Genomic DNA, 25904 nt, shown 5'->3' on the forward strand with positions numbered 1-25904 from the left:
TTCACTCTCTGTGTTCATTCCATACTCACGGGTACAAAGATATCATGGAATCCTTTGCAAGGACAGATTTTCTGTCCATGGATACAGTGACATCCAAGAGCCCCTGGCACAGACAGACATTGCTGCTCTTCAGCCACTGACAGGATGAGTCCCTGAGACTGGGGCTTGGCCTTCCTCATGGAGAGGGGCATCAAGGAAGGCTGCAGTGTGATGGAGACTGTGATGGGCTGGGAACTCACTGGGGGAAAGGAGGGAGCAGTTGTGAAGTAAAAGGCAGGTGTGGGAGAGAACTGTTCAGAGAAGGGCTGAGCTACAGCTTGAGCAAGATGAAAAATGTCATTTGGGGTTATCCCAGATGGATTTCATTTCAGAAGTTATGGAACAAGTTTAATTTTTGGGGGGTGTCATGTTTTCCCTTGGACGTGGACACTCTGCAGACTTGAGCTGCATTGCCAAAATGCTCAAGTCTCTGCTGCAGGTCACACCGTTTCTTCTTTGGCTGATCCCGGCGCGGTGCTGAGCCCAGCAGAGCCCTGGCAGAGCCCAGAGCAGCCTCAGCATCCGCAGAGCCCGGCTGCAAGGAGAGAAAGCAGAAACCGCCCGTCAGCTGAAGGCTCCTGTCCCCTTGTCCCAGCCAGCCGCGGTGCCCAGGCCATGCTGGCCGTGCTCAGAGCTGGGCCCAAAGCTGCCCATCACTGCTGCCTTTGGGAGCAGAGCAGGAGGGCAGGACATGTGCCCAGCCTGCAGCCAGCCACGGCAGATCCAGCCCCTCAGCAGCTGCCCAGAGCGGGATGCTCCTGTGCCCGCTGCCATATCCCAAAAGCTCTTGTCCCACCCATGCCAAGGAGATGAGGACCCACTTCACACCATCCGCTGCCAGAAGAAAAGCTGGTCCCAAACGATGTCCTCAGTCTTCTCCAAGGGCACGGCCCATCCACACCACAGTTGGTCCCAAGCACTTCCTGATCCAGACTGGATCCCACCTAGAACGCTTCCTTTAGAAAAACAAACAACAAATTAATGAAAATAGATTACAGACAAAAAGGGGAAACAAGAAAAATGGTAAAAAATCTTATCTCTGTCAGGAGCCTGAGGAAGGCCCAACCCCTACATTCTGGGGAAAAACCCACCCATGGGTGAGGGAAGCCCATGCTTTCTCCCTTTCCCCCTGCACTGTCCCCCAAAATCATGGTGATCCCAAAAGCAAAGCAGGGGAGTGGAGCAGCCCAAGCCCTTCCTTGCCTGCACAGCAAAGCAGCCGTGCTCAGGTTCTGGAGTCCCACCTGTGCTCCTGCCATGGGGGTTTGTTTGTGTCGGGCTGGCTGCCCCAGCCCCAGCCCGGGGCACGGTGGGTGGTGGGGGCTGTTGGCAGGGCCAGGATCCCACTCCCATTTCGTAACCACCCCAGCCCATGTCCCCAGCCCTGCCAAAAACCAGCTGGGCAGCCACTGAGGAATCAGTTGCATCTGCCCCAGCAAAGGGGAAACCTTTGGTTCCCGGCCAATGCTCAAATCTGGGAGCATCCCCCTGGGTCTGGACTGACCTGAAAATTCACTGTGGAGCCTGGCTTTGAAGAAGGTGCCAGAATCAAAGTCCATCATCGCCAGCTGCCGCTGGCCAGGTGGAGGAAGAGGATGTCATCCTTGCTGTTTTCCTCCATGTCTCCAGCAGCAGCAGCAGCCCCACCTGGTCCAGCTTCTCCAGGGGCTCCTTCTTCCCTGGGGGGACACCAGGCTGTCAGGGTTCTGCCAGGGCCCAGCTGTCAGTGAACCAGGACAAGCAAAACCAGCTCAGATGGTGCCCACCAGTGCTGGGCAGAGCAGCTCAGCTCCAGCACAAGGGCTGTGTGTTCCCATTTGATGAGCCCAGTGCAGTGACACAGGCAGGACAAAAAAGTCTGGGTTTCTTTGCTGCTGATTGCCAGGACATGTGTGGAGCTGTAACTTACCAGGTCCCTGCATCACTGTGCCTGTGGCTCTCTCCCTTCTTCTAGGGCTGATGAATATCCTGCATCCAGGGATCACAGGACAGGTCTTCTAATGAGGGCCTGTCCAAGGAGTTCAGGGATAAACACCACCTGATCAGAGCTTGGCAGTCTGGGGAGAGAAACCACAAACCACTGGTCAGTTGGAGAAGGCTCCTGTCTGCTTTGCCCCACTATTCTCATGCCCAGGCCATGCTGGATGTGCTCAGAGCTGGTCCTAAACTTTCCCATTAATTTTTTTGTTTTGGAGGAGAGCAGGAGAGCAGGACATGTGCCACCTCCTCAGCAGCTGCCAGAGCGGGATGCTCACGAGCCCGCTGCTGTCTCCCAACACTGGTGTTCCCCCTGTGCCCAGAGATGAGGATTCACCTTGGGAGAGCCGTTGTGGCAGCGGGAGCTGGCTCCATCTGATGTTCCTGCCCCTCCTGAAAGGGTGCTCCCCGCAGACCATCTCGTGCAGCAGGATGCCCAGGGTCCAGACGGTCGCTGCCTCGCCATGGTACCACCCGAAGTCGTTCCATTCCGGGGGGCTGTATGATGGTGTTCCTATGGAATATGGATGGAGCTCATCAGGGGGATGCTGCTGCTCCCAGAGCCTGACCCCAGCATCCCTGGGCATGTGGGGGCTTCCCCAGTGGCCCATGGGGTGACCTGCTGCTCTCTCACCAGCACCTGGGACTTGGGTACAAACCCAGGGCTGGAAAAGAAGCCACTGGTGCTGGAAGAGGGCAGCAGAAACCCTGGCAAGGCCCGACCATGACACACAAAGGGAAATACCCACTCAGTGCTGGGGAAAAACCATACCCACATCCTGCCTGCTGGCATTGCCCAAAAAACATTATGAACCAAGGCAAACCAGGTGAGCAGAGCAGTCCAAGCCCATTCTCACTTGCACACTAAACCAGCTGGTGCACAGGTTCTGGCTCCCCCTCTCTGCTACCTCAACCATGGGGGTTTTGTCAGGCTGGCTGCCCCAGCCCCAGTCCCAGTCCTGGGGGAATCCCTGCTGCCACACCCACATTGGGCCAGGAGATGTCGGGATCAGGAGCCTACCCCTGTGTGGGCTCACCTGCAAATTGAGTGTAGGCTGTCTCCTGAAGGTAGGTGCCACAGCCGAAGTCTATTAACTTTGCCTGGCCAGTGTCCAGGTCTACCAGGATATTCTCAGGTTTTATATCTCGGTGCAGGACCCCGCAGCTGGTGCAGTGCCGCACGGCTGCCAGGACCTGCCGGAACAGCTCCCGCGCCTCTTCCTCGGACAGGAACTTCCGTGCCCGAATAAAACGCCGCAGGTCCTGACACCGCTCCGGGCGCTCCAGCACCATAACAATGTAGCTGGGGAGCTCAAGCCACTCCAGCAGCTGCACCACACCGGGGAAGCCTGTGGACACCTTGTCCAGCAGCACTATCTCCAGTGGTGCGCTGGTGCCGTCGGGCTGCGGGAGGAGCACGGTGCTGTCAGTGGGGCTGAGGCCGTGCCAGGGCTCGGGAAGCCCTCAGCCAGCCCGGGATGCTCTGTGCCCTCCGCTGGCCCCATGCCCGCTCTCCCTCCAGGTGTCCTGGCAGCTCCCACCCTGCCGGGTCCCGGCTCATCCCCGCCCGGCACGCCCCGGCTTCTGCCGCTGGCCCCGCTCACTCACCAGCTCGCCCCAGTGCCGGACGCGGTTCCGTGGCACCTTTTTGATGGCCACCTGTAAGCCAAAGGGAACAGCGGATTCAGCTCAGCGCCTGCCGTGTTCAGCCCCATCCTACTCCTCCGCCCCCTTCTCCTCCTCCACCCCCTCCGCCCGCTCCTCCTCCTCCGCCCGCCGCTGGCCCCACCGCTCACCGGGAGTCCGTCCGAGAGCCGAGTGGCTGCGAAAACTCTGCCAAAGCCGCCGCGCCCCAGCAGTGAACCCACTCGGTACCGCTGCTGCAGGGCCTCCTGCGCCTTCCCTGGGGAAGAGACGCGGCCGTCAGTGCTCGGCCCGGGGCCAGGAACGGCCGCCGAGCGCTCCCCGACCTCCCCGGGCCGGGCATCCGCAGGCGTTCGCTCTTTGGAACGCGACAGCGGCGGCTCGGGGCCGGCGGCCGCGCTGCTGAGCGGCGGAGCTCGGGCCGGGGAAGCCGCAGCGGAGGCGGCGGCAGCGGCCGCGCCGCCTGTGTCCTCCGCGGGCCCCGGGAGGAGCCGGGGCCGGGGCCGGGGCCGGGGTCGGGCCAGGCGGAGCCAAAGGGCAGCGATGCTGCCCCAGCCCCAGGCAATGATGCCCGCCCAGCAGCGTCCGCGCAAGCACAGCCAGAGCTGGGCGGAGGCGAGACCGCGGGGGGATGCTCGGGGCCGGGGCCGGGGCCGGGGCCGGGGACGGGGCAGCCCCACCCGGGGCCGGGGGCGAACCGGGGGCATGGCCCGGGTGGGCACGGGGAGAGGGAAACTGGAAGAGAATGGGACACAGGAAAAGGGAGAGCGGGATGGGGTGCGGGACAGTGGGAGAGGGAGAGGAGAGACAGGAATTGATAAATTCAATGCTTTTGCTGCTTTCGCTGCTGCCGCTGCTGCTGCTGCCGCCGCTGCCGCTGCTGCCGCTGCTGCCGCCGCTGCCGCTGCAACTGAAGCACCGGGACCGTTTGTCCCCGTGTCCGTTTGTCCGTTGCCCGCTCGGCCCCGCCCCGAGCCCCGCGCTCCCCGGGCAGCCCCTGAGCCTGGCCAAACACGGGAACTTTGCCCTGGTGAGCCAAGAGCCAGAGTCTTGACTCCTGCACAGGGGCACAGCAATGCCCTTGGCTGCTGCTGTGCCTTGTCCCTGCTGAGGGTCAGACACTGTCTGAGCACATTCCCTGAATGCAGAATTTGTACCTGAGCCAAGCACTGCACTTGTGTCTCCAGCATTGCTTTCCAAGTAAAACAGAGGGAGTCAAACTGGGTATAGCTCATGGTATTTTACAGTGTCTAAAACTTGCCAAGTCTCAGATCTTAGAGGTGAGATCCATTTGGAATGAATGGGATGGAGAAACAGTGCAAGATGGAAAAGGGAAACATAAAAATCAATAGAGAAAAATAGAAAAAAACATATTGGTTGTTTCTTTGGATTTTATTTTCATTTCTTAAAAAAGTTGTTTCAATTTTCCCAGAATCTCCTCCCCAGTCCTGTCCTTTCCAAAAACCTGTCCTGGAGAACAAGGCACAGCTCCTGTCACAAGATGTGCCCCCAGCTGCAGCTTCTCTTGGCTTCCCACACTGTGAGTGCAGCACAACTCTTGCAGCAAAGCAGGACAAATATCTGAAGAACTTGACAACTTGTTCTTTCTTTTCCTTGTGCACTGGGGAGTTGTGCCATTGGTAAGGTTTTCATTGTTCCTCTTCTACCCAAAGAAAACATGATGGGCTACCAGGAATTGTTGGGGAATACAAGCCTGGCTGAATGTGGAGAAAGAATCTCCAGAGCCTGCAGCCAGCAGTGGAGAGCTCATCATTCCAAATGCCCCATGGACATCTTGAAAGTGATCTGGAACGTGAAGATGGGCTGACAGAGGGAGTTTGTTTCTGTGTTCAGTTTAGATGATTCTACATGTCTTGCAGTGGTAGAAATCAAGAGCACAATCAGTTGATGATAAGCACCAGAACATGATAAGCTGGACCTCTCAGTGGATGAAAGACAGTGAAAAGGAGAAATGCAGGGAATGACTTGGTGAACTTAGTGTGTAAGAAGGGTCATTTTTTCTTATTTTGTGGGATTTTTCTTGATTTTTGTGGGATATTCTAGAGATTTGGTGGAATGTTTCTGGAATTTGATAGGGTTTGGGTATATTTACGGATTTTTTTTTTTTAATTTTTTGCAATTTTGTAGTAATTTATCCCAATTTGGTGGGATTTTGCAAAAGTTTACATAATTTTGTGTTATTTTTATGAAATTGTAAACTATTTTGAGGAGACAGGAGGAATTTAGAGGGATTTTTCTTGATTTTGTGGAATTTTGTGGAGATTTGGTGGGATGATTCTGGAATTTGCTAGGGTTTTCAGAACATTTAGGGAGTTGTGTGTGATTTTTCTGCAACTTTCTGGGATTTTGTGGAGACATGAAGAATTTTGCGGTATTTTCTTAAATTTTGTGAAAATTTGTGGGGATTTGGTGGGATGTTCCTGGAATTTGCTGGGGTTTTGAGAAGATTTCTGCAATTTTGTGGGATTTTTCTTGAATTTTGTGGGATTTTTATTGATTCTTGTGGGATATTCAAGAGATTTTGTAAGATGTTACTGGAATTTGTTAGGGTTTTGGGAAGATTTAGAGATTTTTGTTTTTGTTTTTTCAATTTTTGGGGATGTTTTTTGAGTTTTATGGGATCTTGCAAAAGTTTAAATAATTTTGTTGGATTTTCAGGAATCTAGAAGGATTTTGAGAAGACTTGAAGAATTGTGAGGGATTTTTCTTAGATTTTGTGGTATTTTGTGGAGATTTTGTGGGATGTTTCTGGAATTTGGTGGGGTTTTTCAGAACATTTAGGGAATTGTGTGGGATTTTTCTGCAATTTGGTAGGATTTTTCTTGGATTTTGTAGGATATTGAGGAGATTTTGTGGGAGTTCTGTGGAATTTGGAGGGAATTTGAGAAGACATGAGGAATTTTGAGTTATTTTTTTAGATTTTGTGGAAATGAGTGGGGATTTTGTGGGATGTTACTGGAATTTGGTGGGGTTTTGAGAACATTTCTGTAATTTTGTGGGATTTTTCTTGAATTTTGTGGGATTTTGTGGAGACTTCAAAAATTTTGAGGGATTTTTTCTTAGATTTTTTGGAAATCTGTGGCGATTTTGTGGGATGTTTCTGGAATTTGTTTGTGTTTTCAGAACATTTATGGAATTGTGTGGGATTTTTCTGCAATTTTGTGGGATTTTTCTTGAATTTTGTTGGATATAGGGGAGATTTTGTGGGAGTTTTGTAGAATTTTGATGGATTTTGAGGAGACATGAAGGATTTTGTGGGATTTTTCTTAGATTTTGTGGAAATTTGTGGAGATTTTGTCGGATGTTTCTGGAATTTGTTTGTGTTTTCAGAACATTTATGGAATTGTGTGGGATTTCTCTGCAATTTTCTTGGTTTTTTCTTGAATTTTGTAGGATATTGAGAAAATTTTGTGAGGTGTTTCTGAGATATGGTAAGGTTTTGAGAAGTTTTCTGCAATTCTGTAGGATTTTTTTTTGGAATTTTTTTGTGATTTTGAGGAGACTTGAAGAATTATAAGTGATTTTTCTTAGATTTTGTGGAAATTTGTGGAGGTTTTGTGGGATGTTTCTGGAATTTGGTAGTGTTTTCAGAATATTTACGGAACTATTTGGGATTTTTCTGCAATTTTGTGGGATTTCAGCTATTTTGTAAAATATTGAGGAGATTTTGTGGAAGTTTTGTGGAATTTTGAGGGATTTTGAGGAGACATGAAAAATTTTTAGTTATTTTCTTTGATTTGGTAGAAATTTGTGGGGATTTAGTGGTATGTTTCTGGAATTTGCTGGGGTTTTGAGAACATTTAATCAATTGTGTGGGATTTTTCTGCAATTTGGTGGGATTTTTCTTGAATTTTTTAGGATATTGAGGAGATTTTGTGGTAGTTTTATGGAATTTTGAGGGAATTTGAGAAGACATGAAGAATTTTGAGGTATTTTCTCAGATTTTGTGGAAATTAGTGGAGATTTGGTGGGATGTTTCTGGAATTTGCTGGGGTTTTCAGAACATTTGATGAATTGTGTGGGATTTTTCTGCAATTTTGTGGGATTTTTCTTGAATTTTTCAGGATATTGGGGAGATTTTGTGGAAGTTTTGTTGAATTTTGAGGGATTTTGAGGAGACATGAAGTATTTTGAGGGATGTTCTTAGATTTTGTGGAAATTTGTTTAGATATTCTGGGATGTTTCTGGAATTTGTTGGGCTTTTGAGAAGATTTCTGCAATTTTGTGGGATCTTGTGGAGAGTTGAAGAATTGTGAAGGATTTTTCAGAGCTTCTTTGGAATTTTGTGGAGATTTGGTGGGATGTTTCTGAAATTTGGTTGGGTTTTGAGAAGTTTTCTGCAATTTTGTTGGAGTTTTTTCTGGAATCTTCAAAGATTTTGTGGAAACTTGAAGAATTTTGTGGGATTTTTCTGAAATTTTTGTGGAAATTTGTGGCGATTTGGTGGGATGTTTCTGGAATTTTGTGGGATTTTTTTGTACTGTTGTGGAATTTTCTGGTACTTGGTGGGATTTTGAGGAGACATGAAAAATTTTGAGGGATTTTTCTTAGATTTTGTGGTATTTTGTAGAGATTTTGTGGGATGTCTCTGGAATTTGGTGGGGTTTTCAGAACATGTAGGGAATTGTGTGGGATTTTTCTGCAATTTTGTAAGATTTTTCTTAGATTTTCCGGGATTTTTCTTAGATTTTGTGGAAATTGGTGGAGATTTTGAGACGTTTCTGGAATTAGATGGGGTTTTGAAAAGATTTAGGCAATTTTGTGGTATTTTTTTCTGGAATTTTGTGGGATCTTGATATTTGTGGGATATTGAGGTGATGATGTGAAATCTTTCTGGAATTTTGAGGGCTTTGGAGGAGACAAGAAGAATTTGGTGAGGGATTTTTCTTAGATTTTGTGGAATTCTGTGAAGGTTTTGTGTGATTTCGCTGGAATTTTCTGGAATTTTCAGAAAATTGAAATAATTTTGTGGGATTTTTCTTGATTTTTGTGGGATATTGAGGAGATTTTGTGAGATGTTTCTGGAATTTGGTAGGGTTTTGAGAAGATTTCTGCAATTTTGTGGGATTTGTCGTGAATTTTGTAGGATATTGAGAAGATTTTGTGGGAGTTTTCTGGAATTTTGAGGGATTTTCAGGAAACATGAAGAATTAGGGGGTATTTTCTTATATTTTGTGGAAATTTGTGGGGATTTTGTGGGATGTTTCTGGAATTTGGTGGGCTTTTGAGAAGATTTAGGGAAATTTTGTGGGATTTTTCTTGAACTTTGTGGGATTTTGTGGAGACTTGATGAATTCTGAGGTATTTTTCTTAGATTTTTTTGGAATTTTGTGAACATGTTCTGGGATGTTTCTGGAATTTGGTAGGATTTTGAGAAGGTTTTGTGGGATTTTTTAAATTTTTTTGCACTTACGTGGGATTTTTTGGGAATTTTGTGGCATTTTTCTTGATTTTTGTGGGATATTCAGGAGATTTGGTGAGATGTTTCTGGAATTTGGTAGGGTTTTGGGAAGATTTAGGCCTTTTTTTTAGTTTCAATTTCATGGGATTTTTTTGCAATTTTGTGGGATTTTGCAAAAGTTTAAATATTTTTGTGGGATTTTTTTCTGGAATCTTGAGGCATTTTGAGGAGACTTGGAAAATTTGGTGGGTTTTTTCTTAGATTTTGTGGAAATTTGTGGCGATTTGTTGGGATGTTTCTGGAATTTGGTGGGGTTTTCAGAACATTTAGGGAATTGTGTGGGATTTTTTCTGCAATTTGGTGGGGTTTTTTCTTGAATTTTGTAGGATATTGAGGAGATTTTGTGGGAGCTTTGTGGAATTTTGAGGAATTTGAAGAGACACGAAGAATTTTGAGGTATTTTGTTAGATTTTGTGGAAATTTGTGGGGATTTTTTGGGATGACACTGGAATTTGGTGGCATTTTGAGAAGATCTCTGCAATTTTGTGGGATGTTTCTAGAATTTTTTTTGGATATTTTTGTACTGTTGTGGAAATTTCTGGTATTTTGTGGGATTTTGAGAAGACTTGAATTTTGTTGGATTTTTCTTATATATTGTGGAATTTTGTGGCGATTTGCTGGGATGTTTCTGGAATTTGGTAGGGTTTTCAGAACATTTAATTAATTGTGTGGGATTTTTTCTGCAATTTAGTGGGATTTTTCTTGAATTTTGTAGGATATTGGGAAGAGTTGGTGGGAGTTTTGTAGAATTTTGAGGGATTTTGAGGAAACATGGGGAATTTTGAGGTATTTTCTCCGATTTTGTGGAAATTAGTGGGGATTTTGTGGGATGTTACTGGAATTTGTTGGGCTTTTGAGAAGATTTCTGCAATTTTGTGGGATTTTTCTGAAATGTTGTGGAAATTTGTGGCGATTTGGTGGGATGTTTCTGGAATTTTGTGGGATTTTTTTGTACTGTTGTGGAATTTTCTGGTACTTGGTGGGATTTTGAGGAGACATGAAGAATTTTGAGGGATTTTTCTTAGATTTTGTGGTATTTTGTGGAGATTGGGTGGGATGTTCCTGAAATTTGCGGGGGTTTCCAGAACATTTAGGGAATTGTGTGGGATTTTTCTGCAATTTTGTGGGATTTTTCTTGAATTTTGTCGGATATTGAGGAGATTTTGTGGGAATTTTGTGGAATTTTGAGGGTTTTGAGGAGACATGAAGAGATTTGAGGGATTTTCCTAGATTTTCTATAATTTTGTGGAGATTTTGTGGGATTTTTCTGGAATTTTGTGGGGTTTTGAGAAGATTTCTGCAATTTTGTGGGATCTTGTGGAGAGCTGAAGAATTGTGAGGGATTTTTCATAGCTTCTTTGGAATTTTGTGGCGATTTGGTGGGATGTTTCTGGAATTTGGTTGGGTTTTGGGAAGGTTTAGGGGATTTTGTGAGATTTTTTTCTGGAATCTTGAGGGATTTTGAGGAGACTTGAAGATTTTTGTGGGATTTTTCTTAGATTTTGTGGAATTTTGTGGAGATTTGGTGGGATGTTCCTGCAATTTGCTGGGGTTTTCAGAACATTTAATGAATTGTGTGGGATTTTTCTGCAATTTGGTGAGATTTTTCTTGAATTTTTTAGGATATTGGGGAGTTTTTGTGGGAGTTTTGTGGAATTTTGATGGATTTTGAGGAGACATGAAGAATTTTGAGGGATTTTCGCAGATTTTGTGGAAATTTGTTTAGATTTTCTGGGAAGTTACTGGAATTTGGTAGGATTTTGGTAACATTTAATGAATTGTGTGATATTTTTCTGCAATTTTGTGGGATTTTTCTTAGAGTTTGTGGAAATTTGTGGAGATTTTGTCGGATGTTTTTGGAATTTGGTGGGCTTTTGAGAAGATTTCTGCAATTTTGTGAGATTTTTCTTTAATTTTGTCGGATATTGAGGAGATTTTGTTAGAGTTTTGTGGAATTTTGAGGGATTTTGAGGAGACATGAATGATTTTGAGTTATTTTCTTAGATTTTGTAGAAATTTGTGAGGATTTAGTGGGATGTTTCTGGAATTTTGTAGGATTTAGAGAACATTTATGGAATTGTATGGGATTTTTCTGCAATTTTGTGGGATTTTGTAGAGACTTGAAGAATTTTGAGGGTTTTTTCTTAGATTTTGTAGAATTTTGTGGAGATTTTGTGGGATGTTTCTGGAATTTGATAGGGTTTTGAAAACATTTAATGAATTGTGTGAGATTTTTCTGCCATTTGGTAGGATTTTTCTTGGATTTTGAAGGATATTGGGGAGATTTTGTGGAGTTTTGTGGAATTTTGAGGGATTTTGAGGAGACATGAGGAATTTTGAGGTATTTTCTTAGATTTTGTGGAAATGATTGGGGATTTTGTGGGATGTTACTGGAATTTGCTGGGGTTTTGAGAACATTTAGGGAATTGTGTAGAATTTTTCTGCAATTTTGTGGGATTTTTCTTGAATGTTGTGGGATTTTGTGGGGACTCGAAGAATTTTGAGGGATTTTTTCTTAGCTGCTTTGGAATTTTGTGGCGATTTGGTGGGATGTTTCTGCGAATTTTTTGGGTTTTGGGAAGATTTAGGGAATTTTGTGAGATTATTTTCTGGAATCTTGAGGGATTTTGAGGAGACTTGAAGAATTTTGTGGGATTTTTCTGAAATTTTGTGGAAATTTGTGGCGATTTGGTGGGATGTTTCTGGAATTTTGTGGGATTTTTTTGTACTGTTGTGGAATTTTCTGGTACTTGGTGGGATTTGAGGAGACATGAAGAATTATGAGAGATTTTTCTTAGATTTTGTGGAATTTTGTGGAGATTGGGTGGGATGTTCCTGAAATTTGCTGGGGTTTTCAGAACACTTAATGAATTTTGTGGGGTTTTTCTGCAATTTTGTGGGATTTTCTTGAATTTTGCAGGATCTCGGGAAGATTTTGTGGGAGTTTTTTTGAATTTTGAGGGATTTTGAGGAGACATGAAGTATTTTGAGGGATTTTCTTAGATTTTGTGGAAATTTGTTTAGATATTCTGGGATGTTTCTGGAATTTGTTGGGCTTTTGAGAAGTTTTCTGCAATTTTGTGGGATCTTGTGGAGAGCTGAAGAATTGTGAGGGATTTTTCAGAGCTTCTTTGGAAATTTGTGGAGATTTGGTGGGATGTTTCTGGAATTTGGTTGGGTTTTGGGAAGATTTAGGTGATTTTTTGAGATTTTTTTCTGGAGTCTTAAGGGATTTTGTGGAGACTTGAAGAATTTAGTTGGATTTTTCTGAAACTTTTTGTAAATTTGTGGCGATTTGGTGGGATGTTTCTGGAATTTTGTGTGATTTTTTTGTACTGTTGTGGAATTTTCTGGTATTTTGTGGGATTTTGAGGAGACTTGAAGAATTGTGAGGGATTTTTCTTAGATTTTGTGGAATTCTGTGGAGATTTGGTGGGATGTTTCTGGAATTTGTTGGGTTTTGAGAAGCTTTCTGCAATTTTGTTGGAGTTTTTTCTAGAATTTTGTGGGATTTTTTGGAGACTTGATGAATTTTGTGGGATTTTTCTGAAATTTTGTGGAAATTTGTGGCGATTTGATGGGATGTTTCTGGAATTTGGTAGTGTTTTCAGAACATTTACAGAACTGTGTGAGATTTTTCTGTAATTTTGTAGGATTTTTGTAATTTTGTAAAATATTGAGGAGATTTTGTGGGAGTTTTGTGGAATTTTGAAGGATTTTGAGGAGACATGAAGAATTTTGAATGATTTTCTTATATTTTGTGGAAATTTATTTAGATTTTCTGGGATGTTTCTGGAATTTGTTGGGTTTTTGAGACGATTTCTGCAAATTCGTGGGATCTTTCTTGAATTTTGTGGGATCTTGTGGAGAGCTGGAGAATTGTGAGGGATTTTTCAGAGCTTCTTTGGAAATTTGTGGAGATTTGGTGGGATGTTTCTGGAATTTGGTTGGGTTTTGGGAAGATCTAGGGATTTTTTGTTTTTGTTTTTTCAATTTCGCGCAATTTTTTTTGAGTTTTATGGGATTTTGCAATAGTTGAAATAATTTTGTGGGATTTTTCTGCAATTTAGTGGGATTTTTCTTGAATTTTTCAGGATATTGGGGAGATTTTTTGGTAGTTTTGTGGAATTTTGAGGGATTTTGAGGAGACATGAAGAATTTTGAGGGATTTTTCTTAGATTTTGTGGAAATTTGTTTAGATTTTCTGGGAAGTTACTGGAATTTGGTAGGATTTTGGTAACATTTTATGAATTGTGTGATATTTTTCTGCAATTTTGTGGGATTTTTCTTTAATTTGGTGGGATTTTGTGAAGACTTGAAAATTGTGTGGGATTTTTCTTAGATTTTTTGTAATTTTGTGGCGATTTGGTGGGATGTTTCTGGAATTTGGTGGGCTTTTGAGAAGATTTAGGGAATTTTGTTCAATTTTTTTTTGGAAACTTGGTGGATTTTGAGGAGTCTTGAAGAATTTTGTGGGATTTTTCTTAGATTTTGTGGAAAGTTTTGGAGATTTTGTCGGATGTTTCTGGAATTTGGTGGGCTTTTGAGAAGATTTCTGCAATTTTTGGGGATTTTTCTGCAATTTTGTCGGATATTGAGGAGATTTTGTTAGAGTTTTGTGGAATTTTGAGGGATTTTGAGGAGACATGAATGATTTTGAGTTATTTTCTTAGATTTTGTAGAAATTTGTGAGGATTTAGTGGGATGTTTCTGGAATTTGGTAGGATTTAGAGAACATTTATGGAATTGTATGGGATTTTTCTGCAATTTTGTGGGATTTTGTAGAGACTTGAAGAATTTTGAGGGTTTTTTCTTAGATTTTGTAGAATTTTGTGGAGATTTTGTGGGATGTTTCTGGAATTTGATAGGGTTTTGAAAACATTTAATGAATTGTGTGAGATTTTTCTGCCATTTGGTAGGATTTTTCTTGGATTTTGAAGGATATTGGGGAGATTTTGTGGAGTTTTGTGGAATTTTGAGGGATTTTGAGGAGACATGAGGAATTTTGAGGTATTTTCTTAGATTTTGTGGAAATGATTGGGGATTTTGTGGGATGTTACTGGAATTTGCTGGGGTTTTGAGAACATTTAGGGAATTGTGTAGAATTTTTCTGCAATTTTGTGGGATTTTTCTTGAATGTTGTGGGATTTTGTGGGGACTCGAAGAATTTTGAGGGATTTTTTCTTAGCTGCTTTGGAATTTTGTGGCGATTTGGTGGGATGTTTCTGCGAATTTTTTGGGTTTTGGGAAGATTTAGGGAATTTTGTGAGATTATTTTCTGGAATCTTGAGGGATTTTGAGGAGACTTGAAGAATTTTGTGGGATTTTTCTGAAATTTTGTGGAAATTTGTAGCGATTTGGTGGGATGTTTCTGGAATTTTGTGGGTTTTTTTTGTACTGTTGTGGAATTTTCTGGTACTTGGTGGGATTTGAGGAGACATGAAGAATTATGAGAGATTTTTCTTAGATTTTGTGGAATTTTGTGGAGATTGGGTGGGATGTTCCTGAAATTTGCTGGGGTTTTCAGAACACTTAATGAATTTTGTGGGGTTTTTCTGCAATTTTGTGGGATTTTCTTGAATTTTGCAGGATCTCGGGAAGATTTTGTGGGAGTTTTTTTGAATTTTGAGGGATTTTGAGGAGACATGAAGTATTTTGAGGGATTTTCTTAGATTTTGTGGAAATTTGTTTAGATATTCTGGGATGTTTCTGGAATTTGTTGGGCTTTTGAGAAGTTTTCTGCAATTTTGTGGGATCTTGTGGAGAGCTGAAGAATTGTGAGGGATTTTTCAGAGCTTCTTTGGAAATTTGTGGAGATTTGGTGGGATGTTTCTGGAATTTGGTTGGGTTTTGGGAAGATTTAGGTGATTTTTTGAGATTTTTTTCTGGAGTCTTAAGGGATTTTGTGGAGACTTGAAGAATTTAGTTGGATTTTTCTGAAACTTTTTGTAAATTTGTGGCGATTTGGTGGGATGTTTCTGGAATTTTGTGTGATTTTTTTGTACTGTTGTGGAATTTTCTGGTATTTTGTGGGATTTTGAGGAGACTTGAAGAATTGTGAGGGATTTTTCTTAGATTTTGTGGAATTCTGTGGAGATTTGGTGGGATGTTTCTGGAATTTGTTGGGTTTTGAGAAGCTTTCTGCAATTTTGTTGGAGTTTTTTCTAGAATTTTGTGGGATTTTTTGGAGACTTGATGAATTTTGTGGGATTTTTCTGAAATTTTGTGGAAATTTGTGGCGATTTGATGGGATGTTTCTGGAATTTGGTAGTGTTTTCAGAACATTTACAGAACTGTGTGAGATTTTTCTGTAATTTTGTAGGATTTTTGTAATTTTGTAAAATATTGAGGAGATTTTGTGGGAGTTTTGTGGAATTTTGAAGGATTTTGAGGAGACATGAAGAATTTTGAATGATTTTCTTATATTTTGTGGAAATTTATTTAGATTTTCTGGGATGTTTCTGGAATTTGTTGGGTTTTTGAGACGATTTCTGCAAATTCGTGGGATCTTTCTTGAATTTTGTGGGATCTTGTGGAGAGCTGGAGAATTGTGAGGGATTTTTCAGAGCTTCTTTGGAAATTTGTGGAGATTTGGTGGGATGTTTCTGGAATTTGGTTGGGTTTTGGGAAGATCTAGGGATTTTTTGTTTTTGTTTTTTCAATTTCGCGCAATTTTTTTTGAGTTTTATGGGATTTTGCAATAGTTGAAATAATTTTGTGGGATTTTTCTGCAATTTGGTAGGATTTTTCTTGAATTTTTCAGGATATTGGGGAGATTTTGTGGGAGTTTTGTTGAATTTTGAGGGATTTTGAGGAGACATGAAGTATTTTGAGGGATTTTCTTAGATTTTGTGGAAATTTGTTTAGATATTCTGGGATGTTTCTGGAATTTGTTGGGCTTTTGAGAAGATTTCTGCAATTTTGTGGGATCTTGTGGAGAGTTGAAGAATTGTGAAGGATTTTTCAGAGCTTCTTTGGAATTTTGTGGAGATTTGGTGGGATGTTTCTGAAATTTGGTTGGGTTTTGAGAAGTTTTCTGCAATTTTGTTGGAGTTTTTTCTGGAATCTTGAAAGATTTTGTGGAGACTTGAAGAATTTTGAGGGATTTTTCTGAAATTTTGTGGGATTTTTTTGTACTGTTGTGGAATTTTCTGGTACTTGGTGGGATTTTGAGGAGACATGAAAAATTATGAGGGATTTTTCTTCGATTTTGTGTGATTTTGCAGAGATTTTGTGGGATGTCTCTGGAATTTGGTGGGGTTTTCAGAACATTTAGGGAATTGTGTGGGATTTTTCTGCAATTTTGTAAGATTTTTCTTAGATTTTCCTGGATTTTTCTTAGATTTTGTGGAAATTGGTGGAGATTTTGAGACGTTTCTGGAATTAGATGGGGTTTTGAAAAGATTTAGGCAATTTTGTGGTATTTTTTTCTGGAATTTTGTGGGATCTTGATATTTGTGGGATATTGAGGAGATGATGTGAAATATTTCTGGAATTTTGAGGGCTTTGGAGGAGACAAGAAGAATTTGGTGAGGGATTTTTCTTAGATTTTGTGGAATTCTGTGAAGGTTTTGTGTGATTTCGCTGGAATTTTCTGGAATTTTCAGAAAATGGAAAGAATTTTGTGGGATTTTTCTTGATTTTTGTGGGATATTGAGGAGATTTTGTGAGATGTTTCTGGAATTTGGTAGGGTTTTGAGAAGATTTCTGCAATTTTGTGGGATTTGTCGTGAATTTTGTAGGATATTGAGAAGATTTTGTGGGAGTTTTCTGGAATTTTGAGGGATTTTTAGGAAACATGAAGAATTAGGGGGTATTTTCTTCGATTTGGTGGAAATTTGTGGGGATTTTGTGGGATGTTTCTGGAATTTGGTGGGCTTTTGAGAAGATTTAGGGAAATTTTGTGGGACTTTTCTTGAACTTTGTGGGATTTTGTGGAGACTTGATGAATTATGAGGTATTTTTCTTAGATTTTTTTGGAATTTTGTGAACATGTTCTGGGATGTTTCTGGAATTTGGTAGGATTTTGGGAAGATTTAGGGGTTTTTTTTAGTTTCTCTAAATTTCCTGGGATTTTTTGGCAATTTTGAGGGATTTTGCTAAAGTTTAAATATTTTTGTGGGATTTTTTTCTGGAATCTTGAGGGATTTTGAGGAGACGTGAAAAATTTTGAGGGATTTTTCTTGGATTTTGTGGGATTTTGTAGAGATTTTTGGGATGTCTCTGGAATTTGGTGGGGTTTTTAGACCATTTAGGAAATTGTGTGGGATTTTTCTGGAATTTTTTGGGATTTTTCTTGAATTTTGTGAAATGTTTCTGCATTTTTGTGAGGTTTTTGTGGAATTTTGAAGGGTTTTGAGGAGACATGAAAATTTTGTGGGATTTTTCTTAAATTTTGTGGAAATTTATGGAGATATGAAAAGATTTAGGGAATATTTGGAGATTTTTCTGCAATTTCATGGGATTTTCCTGGATTTTTTGAGATTTTCAGACAATTTAAAGGAATTTTTGGGATGATCCTGGGATTTTGTGGGATTTTTTTTGTATTTTCTTGGATTTTTTTGGAATTATATGGGATTTTTCGGGATTTTTGTGGGGTTTTTCTGGGACATTGTGGGATTTTCCCGCAATTTCGTAGGATTTTTCTTGAATTTTCTAGGATTTTCCAGGAAATTTCAGGGATGTTTCTGGAATTTTGTTTGATTTTTTTTGAATGTTGTGGAAATTGGACTAGATTTTGTGGGATGTTTCCGGAATTTGGTAAAGTTTTGAGAAGATTTAAGGAATTTTGTGGAATTTTTTTAAATTTTGTGTGATATTGAGGAGACTTGAAGAATTCTGTCGGATTTTTCTTAGATTTTGTGGAAATTTGTGAGAATTTGGTGGGATGTTTCTGGAATTTGGTGGGGTTTTGAGAAGATTTCTGCAATTTTGTGGGATTTTTCTTGCATTTTGTGGGATTTTTGGAGACCTGAAGAATTTTTGGGGATTTTTCTTAGATTTTGTGGAATTTTGTGGAGATTTTGTGGGATGTTTCTGGAATTTGGTGGGGTTTTAAGAAGATTTAGGGAGTTTTCTGGGATTTTTGTCGAATTTTGTGGATTTTTTCTAGAATTTTGTAGGATTTTTAGAGCATTTAGTGCGATTTTTATGATGATTTTGATGAAAAAACCAGGAAAATAAAACCGGTAAATCTGCTGAAATTTTGGTGAACAAAAGTGAAAACAAAACCATCCAAAGGGACCTGAACTCTGCGCTAAATCCGCATGGTTTGGCCCAACGTCAGCCAAATGGGGTTAAAATCATCCCAAGGTGTCCAAATGCAACCAAAAGGGCATAAAAATGCCCAAACTGGTGTAAAACCCACTCCAAATGGCCTAAAATCACCCTTGAATCTCCCAAATGGGTGCAAGATCCACCCTGAAAGTCGCTGGTTTTGCCTCAAATCACCCAAAGGGCCCCAACATCCCCCAACCTGGCCTGAGACGGCCAAAAGGGACCTGAAATCACCCAAAAAGGGCTCGGTTCGAGCGGCACCGGGACTGGGAGTGAGACCGAGACCGAGACTGAGACTGAGACTGAGGCCGAGAGCGGGCCTGAGACTGGGACTGAATCCGGCACCGGCACCGAGACTGGCACCACTCTGGGACTGGGACTGAGACCGAGACCGGCACCGCTCCGGGACCGGGACTGAGACCGTGGCCGGACTGAGACCGGGACTGGGACTGAGACCGGGACCAAGACTGAGACCGGGACCGGCACCGCTCTGGGATTGAGATCGACACCGGGACCGGAACCGGCTCCGGGAGTGCCCCGGGACTGCTCCGAGACTGAGTCCGAGGCCAGCACAGGGACTGGGATCAACACCAGGAGCGCTCCAAGACCGAGACTGAGACCAGAACCGGGATCAGCACCGGGATCACTCCAGGACCAGCACCAGGATCAGCACTGGGATCACTCCTGGAGCAGCACTGGGATCAGCACCAGGATCACTCCTGGAGCAGCACTGGGATCAGCACTGGGATCACTCCAGGACCAGCACTGGCACTGGGACAGGAACTCCTCCAAGGCCAAGACTGAGACCAGGACTAAAACCAGCCCTGGCACCGGCACTGAGACTGGCACCGCTCCGGGACCAAGACCGAGACCAGGACTGAGAGTGAGATGGAGACAAAGACTGAGACTGGGAGTGCTTTGGGACCAACACTGGGACCACCACAGCTCTGGGACAGAGATCGACACCGGGACCGGAATCAGCTCTGGGATCACTCCGGGACCACAACGTTCACTCTGGGCAGTTTTGGCTGTGCCCCCGGGTGAGACTGGGAAGGGCTGGGAGGGAACTGGGAGGGAACTGGGAGGGAACTGGGAGGGAGCCCTGGGCGGGGTGGGACCGCCTCGGTTCGCATCGTTCTGGTGCAGCCATCCCAGTCCATGTGGTCCCGGTCCATGTGATCCCAATCTCTGGTGCTGATCCATACGGTCCCAGTCTGTGCAATCCCAGTCTGTGCAATCCCAGCCCATGGATCCCAGTCTGTGCAATCCCAGCCCATGGATCCCAGTCTGTGTGGTCCTGCATGGCACACACTCCAAGAGTCTGGAATTCCAGTTCCCAGCAAGGAAAAGATGTTCCTGCCCTTGAAGGCAAAGCTCTTGAGAAGGGGCCGAGAGCCAAGTGCAGCAAGATCTTACAGTGACATTTCCCTGCCAGCCCCCAGAACTTCACCCATGCCTGTTGTAGCTCCTGGATTGGGAATTAAATCAGGGGAGGGTCTCTGGTGGGAGCTGCCCTGGGTGCAGGGAGACGCTGATGTTAGCGTTCAGGAACACACATAATCACAGATTGATTATATGCAGGTGCTTGATTGAAGCACATGGGAACTAGGGGTATCAGCAACCCAAATCTAGCTCCATCGTCTTTGTCCAAAGTGCACATATTCATACAATTTCAGCTGTAGCACTAATCACTATAACAACCTTATCAATATTGCTTCATTAATATTGCTTGATTAGCTTTATCAATATTGCTTCATGAGAGTTAGCTCATCCTTGTACGAACATGTACGAATCTTATCTCTGGGTGGGTATCTTGGACCTGTTACCGTAAACATTTCAGCTTGCTAGACCATCCCCAATACCAGACATTCTTGCGGCCTACTTCTTCATGGTTTTAAGAAACACTTTCAGAAACATTTAACCCCATAATAACAAGGCTTTCACTGTTGTGGTGTCACAGACAGTGGAACACTGGGGCTGTCACTGCTGTGGTGTGTGATAGATTGACATTTAAGTAAAAAAGATAAACAGCTAAAGAAGTTAAGGTTGCTGGAGGCTGATGGGCGTTTTTTCTCCTGGCCGATAAGTGGTCATTTCCGAGAACTGGCAGTAGTTTTGACCATTGAAATGTGATATCAACCTGTGAACATCACCCTTTAAAACTTGAGCTCGGGAATTTCTCTTTTTCTTTGGTTTCTGGCTTTTGAAGAGCTAACAGGGCTCTGGTTCATCCTCCTCCCCCCCAGGTCGGACAAGGCCACAGGGAGAGCGGGGCTGGCTGGAGCTCTGCAGTTCCTGGTGGGGGATGGAGACTGTGAAGTGACAGGAGCCCCTTCCCAGAGGGAAGTACTCCCATCTGTCCTACTGGTCTGGCCTTAATGTAAATCTTTGAGCTGATCAAAGGGTCATTGCTAAACAAAACCTTGGTTTTGCCTGCTGACATTGCTGGTCAGGCTGTGTCCCAGGAGATGCTCTTGATGGTTCTTGATGCCTCTTTTCCTGGGCACGGCACTGGAGGAGGTCCAGGCCCAGGTGATGCCACTGAAGGAAATGTGCCCTCATCCCAGGGATGCTCAACACAGACTCCCCCAGCCCCTCAGTGCCCCGCCGCTGGTCACAGCAGCCCCTGCCTGGCTCCTGCCTGCCCACACCATGGTCAGCCCTGCCTGCTCCTGGACATGGAGCTCAGCCAGGGCTGGTGCTGTGTGGGCTTTGCTGGTGGTACCAGCCAGACACTGGGGTGACAGCTCCATCTCTTTATTGGAACAGAAGAGCTGTGCTGGGCCCTGCCCTGGCAGGAGGGACCCACCTTCAGTCCAGGCCACAGAGCAGGGCGGGTCCCTTCAGGGACACAGGGCCTTGCTTTGGGTGGTGGCAGCATCTGCACAGCAGCAAGCTGGTAATGCAGCTGTGACAGGGACATCACGTATGGGCATGGAGATGTGAAATGTGTGGTACAGGTGTCCCTGAGGGAGGTGTTTGGCTTTTCTTGTGAAGCTGCAGAGGGGAACCTGTTGAGAGAGGAGATGGCTGAGGCCCCAGCTGCAGCTGGCACACAGGGACCCTCTTGCACACTGGGAGATTCTCACTGTGCTCACAGTTTCCCTCTGAAGACTAAGAGGTGAATGTGGATGGGTTTAGCAACTGGTCTGCAGGCCAAACATTTGAGTTAGCAAAAGAGGAAATTGAGAAAATACAAGTTTATCCATAATAAGGAAGAAAGCAAGGCCGTTAGCATGGAAACCAATAAAAAGGGACATAAGGGGTATTTGCAGTTATGTAATACGTGCTTTAGAGGCAGCACACGTGCCTTAATAATCTTTTGTAAACTCTTGCCAATTTATTGTTGATGTTAATTGCTTTGTACCAATAAAATACATTAAGCCATTGGTTTGCCCAATGAATATAATGAGCTGTTTTGATGTAAGTAATGACTTAAGATCATGCTTTGTTAAGGGAATAAATGTTGACAATACTTTGTAATGAAGAAGAAGAAGCCATTGTAGTCTCTGCACAAGAGTGTGTCGTGTGTCCGTCTCAAGTGACAGGTGAGAAATTCAAAAACGCCTTTGAAAAATCCTAAACTAATATGGAAATTGAGAAGAAATATTTGTGGACTACTTTCTAAAAAAAAATTCTAAATATTTCTAAAAACTTCTTACTTCTAAAAATAAAAAAACAAAGATAACATGGTGCTCCATGCCTGGCTGCTGCTGGCAGAGCAAGAAGCTGATAATGCAGCTTTGGTGGGGACAACAGACACTGACTGGGAGATGCAGGAAGACAGGTGTAGTTCTCCCTGATTGAAGCCTTTGGCCAGTCTTGTGAAGCTGCAGAGCCACTCCTCTGGAGAGAAGAGGTCCCCAGCTGCCTGTGGCTCAGGGAGCGGCTGTGGCTGTAAATGTGTGTTTGTCTGCAGCACAGAGCCAGGGCTTAGCGAGGCCCTTGTTGTGCCTCGGGCACTGCTCGGCAGCCCCATCGGACCCGGGGCCTCAGCCCTTCCCTGTTGGGGACTGACCTGGCCCGGCCCAGCCATGGGGCAGGGCCCGACAAGGGCGCGGTGGGTCCAGAGGCCCGGCCTGGCCCCGGTCCCCAAGGGATGGGCTCTGTCTGCCTGCACAGCCCACAGGCGAGGCCCGAGGCTCTGCAGGAAGCTTCCTGCCAGCTTTGCACAACCTCCACCGAGAGTGTCCCTTTGCTGTGCTGAGAAGACTAACAAACCCCTCTAGTTTAACCCTACTGCACACCTCATGAGGGATCTCTGCAAATCTTAGGAGAGACCATATTCATTTGTGCCTCATGAAGGATCTCTGCAAACCTTGGCAGGGACCCCAAAATATCCCTTGTTCCTCACAGGAAATCTGTGCACACCTTTTGAGAGACCCAAAATAACCTCATGTGCCTCACAAAAGAATCCGGCCCCCGGCCCACTTTAGGAAGGACTCGGCTCCTCTCCAGGCCTTGATGGCAACCACTAAATGGTCACGTAAATCATGAGGAACTCAAGCCCCCTGCCAGTCTTACAGGGTTCTCCAGTCACCTGTAGCCATAGAAGTGATCCCAATTCCCCTAAGAATTTCAAGAGGAAACCTCAGCCACATGCACCACTTACAAAAGACCCAAACCTGTGCCTGTCTTACTGGAAAACACAACACCCTGCCCGTGCCTCACGATGGACCCCAATCATCTGGCAGCCTTACAGGGGTCCCCCATCACCTGCATGCCATAGAAAAGCCAGGTGTGCCATTAACTCTAGCCAGCAGTGTGTTCCATGACAGAAACCTCTCCAATGCCTTTCTGGGAATTGGGAACACGTGTTGTGGTGCCAGCTGCATCTGTGGGAGCCATGGGCAGCGTGAGTCTGTGCTGTGCTCCACTGCTGAGCTGGCAGCACGGTGGATACAGCCAGGATATTCTGTTTCCCACAGGTCTGGAGCCTGCAGGCACCTTGCTGTCCCCAGGCACGGGCTGTGCTGCCCAACAAAGCCCAGAAAGCCGGGAGCAGAGCCCAGGGTCAGCACAGCTGCTTGGGCAGTGGCTCCTTCCAGGGACAGGGGCCAAACCCATCCCTGAGCAGCCACTGCCACCCCTGACCCTCCCTGCTCTGTGACAGCTCCCCCAGCCCAAGGGGACAGAGCCAGGCCCTGTCAGGACACACTGGAGCTTTGGCCTCCCCCTCTGCCCATTCCCCACCATGGGCACCCCTTTGCAGTTGCTGCCAGGTTTCAGGAAGTGTCTCCCACGGAGGGACCCCAGCAGGATTGCTCAGTAGTCGAATGGCTGAGCCTGCTGGGGATAATTCCTCTGCGCTGGGCCGGCTTTGTCCTGGTGGCGTAACAGTAAGCATTAAGAATTAAATGCAATTTTATTTTTTATTGCAGAAATGTAAAAATATTGTGCTCTTATCAGATTTATAAAACTACAATGAAAATTCCTAAACTGACATGGAAATAGGGAAGAAATATTTGTGGATTTATTCTACAAAAAAAAAAAAAATCTAAATATTTCTAAAAATTTCTAATTTTGCGAAACAAAAAAGAAAGGTAGTATGGTGTTTCAGGAGCCATGTGCCTGGCTGCTGCCTGCCCAGTCTGGGCTGTGCCCAACCAAGCAGCTCTGCCACTGCTGGTAGTACCAGCCAGATACCAGAGCTGAAGCCCAAAGGTGCTGCTGGACTCAAGCCCTGCCTTGGCAGGAGACCCTTGCCTTCTGTCCTGTCTGGAGAGCAAGGCCAAACCCTTTGTGGACAGAGACTTCTGTTCTGTGTGTTGGTGGCAGCATGGGCATAGCAATGAGTTGATAATGCAGCTGTGGCAGGGACAACGGACACTGGCTTGAAGATGCAGGATGACAGGTGCAGGTCTCCCAAACTGAGGTGTTTGGCAGGACTTGTGAAGCTGCAGAGGCGCTCCTGTGGAGAGAAGAGGTGGCTGAGGCCCCCAGCTGCCGCTGGCACACAGGGACCCTCCTGTACAGCAGGGCCCAGAGCTGCCAAGGCTCCCCAGCACGGCTGGAGCTGCTGGCACAGCTTGGCCCAGCTGGACAGCTGCCCCTCAAGGCCCTGGAGAGCAGGGGATGGCTCTGGACAGGGTCCCTGGCCAGGAGTGGGCCCCAGAGCACCTCTGCCTTTCAAGGACAATCTCGTCCCCGCTCTTTCTCCTGCCCACCTTGCTTTGTCTCTGCCCGCTGCTCCTGGGGCTGCTCTTGGCCAGGCAGCCTCAGTGGCAGCCAGCACTGGCTGCAGCCCCAGCGGGCTCCCCAGGACAAGGCCCAGCAATTAAGAGGCCAATGAAAGGCCTGGGCAGCAGCAGAACTCTCGGCAGAGTTATTTGGGCAACCAAGAACTTAAGCCACAAGTCCACAGCAGCCTCACTGGGAATGTTTCCTGACTATGAGCAGCCTTTCAAGAAACTGATTGAGGCAGAGATCAGCAAAACACTCACCGTTTTCTCTTCCACCAATACCAGATTCCAGCACAGCACATCATCAGGAAAAGTGCTCCACCAGCCACAATGGCCATTAACTTAATCAAACCATGTGTTCCCTGGTAGAAAACTCTTCTCATGCTTTCCCAGATATTCTGAGCATGTGTTGTGGTGCCAGCTGCATCTGTGGGAGCAATGGGCAGCGTGAGCCTGTGCTGTGCTCCACTGCTGAGCTGGCAGCACGCTGGATACAGCCAGGACGTTCTCTGTTTCCCCCAGAGCTGGGGCCTGCAGGCACCTTGCCACCCCTTGGCACAAGACTGCTCAACCCCCTGAGCTTGAATGGCACAATTTCTCTGTGCTGTGCTGGTCTTCTCCAGGCAATACTTGTCAAAGACATGGATAAGGATGAGGGAAATTCCCAGGGTTTTGGAGCTGCTCCAGGGCCCTCCCTCTTCTAAACAGCCCCTACACCTGATCTACCCTGAGACCAGGAAATTTTCAGGGGATCTCAGAGACCCGTGCTGCAGTTTGGGCTCCCTGACAGCTGATGCCAGATGCCTTCCTGTAGAGGCTGGGGAGAATCTGCAGCCAGGCCAGGCTGGGAAACAGCCCTGCAGGGCATGAAAGCAGCAGTGGGGCAGCGAGGCTGACATGGATCCCTTCCTGCTGTGCTGGGCACAGTGTGTCCAGATGTGCAGAGAAAGCCCCCGGCTGCTGAGTCTCAGGAGAAGGCTGAGGGACATGGACCCACCACGGCATCCCTCCAGATCATTCAGGATTATGTCCAGATATTTGAGTTCCCCCATTACTACATTGCTATCTCCTATAGGTTTGGTCTTCTTTCTCAGGGGACTATAATATAAAGTATTTCCATTTTCCAGGAATGGATCCCACAGAACCAGTGCTCAGCCTGTGGGGTCAGCAGGGATGCACCACACACCCCTGTGATGGGAGCTGGGTTTGCTTGCAGAATTTAGCTCAGCAGCTGGGAAAGTCCTTGCTGCAGACACACCTGTAACTCAACAGCCACAGAAGCTTCTCTCATCTCTGCTGCACAG

At 45.1% G+C, this 25904-nt stretch overlaps 1 pseudogene; it reads right to left on the reverse strand.

Moving 5' to 3' along the window:
• LOC131586321 (zinc finger protein 208-like) overlaps positions 1 to 25904 on the reverse strand; it is a 539124-nt pseudogene that overhangs the window by 417811 nt on the left and 95409 nt on the right.

The sequence above is a fragment of the Poecile atricapillus genome, chromosome 19 (genome assembly GCF_030490865.1).
Source record: "Poecile atricapillus isolate bPoeAtr1 chromosome 19, bPoeAtr1.hap1, whole genome shotgun sequence".
NCBI classification, from domain to species: domain Eukaryota; kingdom Metazoa; phylum Chordata; class Aves; order Passeriformes; family Paridae; genus Poecile; species Poecile atricapillus.